Source organism: Empidonax traillii, unplaced genomic scaffold (genome assembly GCF_003031625.1).
Source record: "Empidonax traillii isolate 1590-97213 ecotype Southwest subspecies unplaced genomic scaffold, ASM303162v1 scaffold1246:size530596, whole genome shotgun sequence".
NCBI lineage: Eukaryota > Metazoa > Chordata > Aves > Passeriformes > Tyrannidae > Empidonax > Empidonax traillii.
Window position 1 is genome coordinate 24,763 of NW_020956439.1, and position 4,136 is coordinate 28,898.

At 46.7% G+C, this 4,136-nt stretch overlaps 1 protein-coding gene across 1 annotated transcript in view; it reads right to left on the minus strand.

Annotated features, from left to right (window-relative positions):
* LOC114069351 (C-type lectin domain family 4 member A-like) overlaps positions 1-4,136 on the minus strand; it is a 13,144-nt gene that overhangs the window by 1,347 nt on the left and 7,661 nt on the right. The gene's annotated exons all lie outside the window — the stretch shown is intronic.

The following is a 4,136-nucleotide window of genomic DNA, read 5'->3' on the forward strand; positions in this document are numbered from 1 at the left end:
GTGACTGCCGATCCTACTGTTCTAGGGGACGTGGTGAGATCTGTTTTGTTAGTTATTAATATAGTTTGATCTAATATACCTGTTCGGTATCCCTTTTGTTCCCTTTTATCCCCTTTTTCCCTTTCCCTATCCCTGCGGGGGGTGGACCCCCTTTTTCTGTGTATATAGCATCTTAACTGTATATAACTGAAATTTGCGTAAATATAGATATATTTTTATATAAGCAGCTTGACTGTGGGTTCTTTAATTTTTATAGTTTCTTTCCCCTTTAACCTAAGGGAAAAAAGGAAGGGGGAAGGGGGCTGCTGTCCTAGCTTTCGAACATTTGGCAAGGAGCCAAGTCCAAACCGTCACAGGATGGTGGCACATAGAACCCAGTGCAGGACAAGGAGGAGCTCTGAGTCCCCTCCAGGGCCCAGCACTGTGTCTGTGGCTGCTCTGCCCCTCTCTCAGCCCTGTGCATGTACCTGCTCTTCCTCACTGTTGATCACCACCAGCTGGGAGCCCATCCCAGTGCAGTTCTGCTCACTCTCAGCCCAGGACATCTTATCAAGGGACAGAAAATAGCAGCTGTTTTGAAACCTTTTCCAGCCCTTTGGGCAGCATATCCAGCCTTGGCCTGTGTAGGGAAAGAACATAGAAATTAATGCAATGAATGCTAGCAACAAGAGACATTGTGATTTCAAAGATCCAAGTTCTCCAGGGACAGTGCTCGTGTTCTCCTAAGTCACTTTTCCTGACAGAAAGTGCTTGAAAAACAAAAAGAGTGCAGATACATTTTTCCTATTGCTTGAGGGATGACCAGTCAGGTTTGTGTATACAATTGGTAATTCTTGCAAGAACTCAGGTCTTGACTAAGTTATTTTGGTGATCTGAATTGTCTACTCCCTGTACAGTCTCCTTTAGGCCTTTAGCCCCAGGAAACAGGGGATATTGCTTCTTTCCCTAACTGGAGCTGCCCTTTTATTACTGCTCCATTGTTAACCTCCCCTGGGCCACTCTCTGCTGTCCCCTTTGTCTGGTCAGAGTTCACAGCCACGCTGCTCTCCAAGGACATCATTAACACGGCCTCTCCTCCCCCTAAGCTCTTAGCAGGAAACCCTTTTTCTCCCTGCTTCCCTCCTCTGCAGTCTGCCTCTCCCCAGTCTGCTCCTGCTGCCACTTGCTCTCAGAGCAGATCTCAGCATTTATTGTCGCCATCCCAAAGACCTCCTGTACCCCTGCCAGCCCTACTGACCTTTGTTTTCTGACACCGCTGAGTCGCACTCCCACGCCGTGAATTTCTCCTGCAGGGCTGTGGGCTGCTTGCCGCTGTGGGAGAAGGGAGCCACTGGAAAGGGAGAGGAAAGGTGGCAGCATTACCCCTTCCTCCTGGCTCCTCACACAGCCTCTCTGGCCTTCACTCCTCTTCCACCATTTCCACACCAAGCATTGTCCCAGCCATCTCCTCTCCTGGCCCAAACAACTGGCGTGGCTGCCTTCCCAGCCACAAAGAGACAATCTTGCTTCTCAATTCTCACACAGCAGAAGGAGCACTGCAAGGACACACCCTGAGGACATGCCACACATTGATTGCAGCACTGAGTGCACCCAACCACAGCCACTCTACCATCAACATACCAACAGCCAAGCTGCCAGTCTAAACCTCTGGACAATGAGTGAATAAAAAGCAGCTCTTCAGTGTCACACTGTCACTGCCTAAACTAGATATCAACAGTAATTTGGAGGAGTAGCACATCAGATGGGCCTGTTCCATTAGCACCAGACAGTGCAGGTGAAGGTAATCATATACAGGTGGATCTGCTGAAACCAGGGTGGAGGGTAAACTCGTAGGACTTCATAGCCCCCAGTTTCTGGGGAGTAACATAGTGTTGGTGAATGGTCACATCCACAACTTGAAGGACTTAGTTCTATTTACTTAGCCTTTCCCAGTGCCCAACCACCGCCAGGATGAAAAACTTTTTCCTAATATAAAACTTAAACCTCCCTTGACTCAGCTTCATACTGTTCTCTTGGGTCACATCACTGGTCATGAGAGTGAAGGGATCTGTACTTCACAATTTGTGCAAGCATGCCATGAATGATCTTTAACAAAAAATGAGAATGAAACAGCGATCACAATCTCCACAAACTGCATGTACAAGAATAACTTTTAATTATTTGATCTGCAATTAACCCTAAAGAGGTGTGAGAGTTAGCACTGTGCAGCTTGTCCTGGAGATGCTAGGACTATGAGAAGCCATGTGTTCCATTAGGACGCAAAGTGTGTCCAAGCACCTTAGAGAGCCTAAGTGCAGATTCAGGTGCCTGTGTAGGCTCTTGTGCTTCCATCTCCACTTTTTGCCCTCTGTTAAATGTAATTAAGTTCTTTTTGTGTAGTATGAAGGCAGAGAATTGGTCTGAAGTTCCAGAGAGGCCAGGCAAGGTGGGAATGTGCAACCTGGGCACACTGAAAAGACTCAGGTAAACAGCGGAAAGTTTGTACGCAGACATATACAAAGTCAGGTCAGGAAAACCTGAGATCTTTACACAAAGCCCAGACAACCGTGCAGTTCTGAAAATGGCTGTGCTTCAAGACTAGAGACCTCCAGAAGCCCCTTCCAGCCTAAGTCTTTTCATAATTCTAAGGAAGAGGGTGGGTATAACAGAACCATCTGGCATAATGCTGGGGTAGTCCTGCCTCCCACATGCCAATGGGCCATAACATCTGGTTTGGCTGGCCTGCAAGAGGGAAGTTTGTGTCATGTTGCAACTGTTTGCTCCTAAACATACTATTCAGATGTTCAGCGTTTGGGTGTTGTGAACTCAAATGCTGGTGCTTGCGTCCTTTTCTCATTACAAAATTGTGCTTGAGTAAAAGTCCCCTCTGGTTGGAAGGTATTCTCCTCTGGGTTCTGATTTCTCTTCCTTTATCCCAGCACTTCCCCCAGACCTCTCTCCTGTAGCCAGCCTGCACATACTCACCAAGGAGAACAACAACAAGGGCAATGCACGTCAAGAGGAGCAGCAGTGAGATCAGCCATGGGAGCCATGGTGGGTATTTCTGGGGATGATGCTCGTGCTTCTTCTTCTCAGGAGGTGCTAAAAGTGAAGGAACACACCAAACAAAACACCATATACCAAGGATGTACTACTCAAGAGAGAGCTCCTCAAAAATAAAAAGCAGTTTAATTTCTGATGTGGAAGTTACACGGCTGGGGAGAAGGGCAGACTGGGACAGAGCAGGGGACCTCTGTGGTTTCTGGAGAAGGTCAAGTCCAGTGACAGTATTCCCGGTTCCAGCCCAACTGATGAACTAACAGTGCTAACTGCAGTTGTCAGGAGGTGAAGCCTTCATGTGGCCTCAAAATCTACAGTGAAACTGTGTCCTTCTAGAATGAGTGCAAAGCTGCCAAATACAAAATTGCTCTATCCATAATACCCGAGACATTCACACGAAGATTTCATGTTGACTTCTTCCCGGAAAACTTTTTGTGCCTGATTCAGTTCCTCCTGAGCTTTTTGGACTTCCTGTGCAGAAGGTTGGTATAAGATGAATGGGGACAGGAGACAAAAAATGTACAATGTTATGATGGCTCATAATCATTGGGAGATTAAAAGCTATATTTTTCCCTTCCATCTCTGCTCTCCAAGCCAGGTTCAGAGATTTGCTGTAATAGGTTCTGCTAGGATGGATTCCTCGGGAGTAAAAAGGGCTGTGTCCAGCAGCCTAAGTAAAGTATCGCACTCAGACTAAGACTTGACAGTACCTGACTTTTGTCTAGGGAGATTTTGCCAGTACTGAAGAGGTTTGGAATTAGACAGGAGAGCGAGTCACAGGGAAGAAGCCATCACTTGTTAGGAGACTGTTCTAGCTTGTGGCAGGTACACAAATCAGAGCAAATAGAAAGGTAGAGAGTGCAGCACTCACTGCAGGACATGAGTAAATAAGTTTTTTGAGAGACTGGCATTAATGATAAGATTTAGAGAGACCTCATTCATTGCTCAGCATATGCCTGCCAGCCATGCCTAATAAGCAAGACTCCCAAAAACCTGCTCTTTGTGGAAGCCTTCTGACACTTCCCAAAGGCTACGGAAGGGCAAAAGGCATCATCTTGCATTATCTGTAGAGAAAACATTCATAGACGGACAAGATC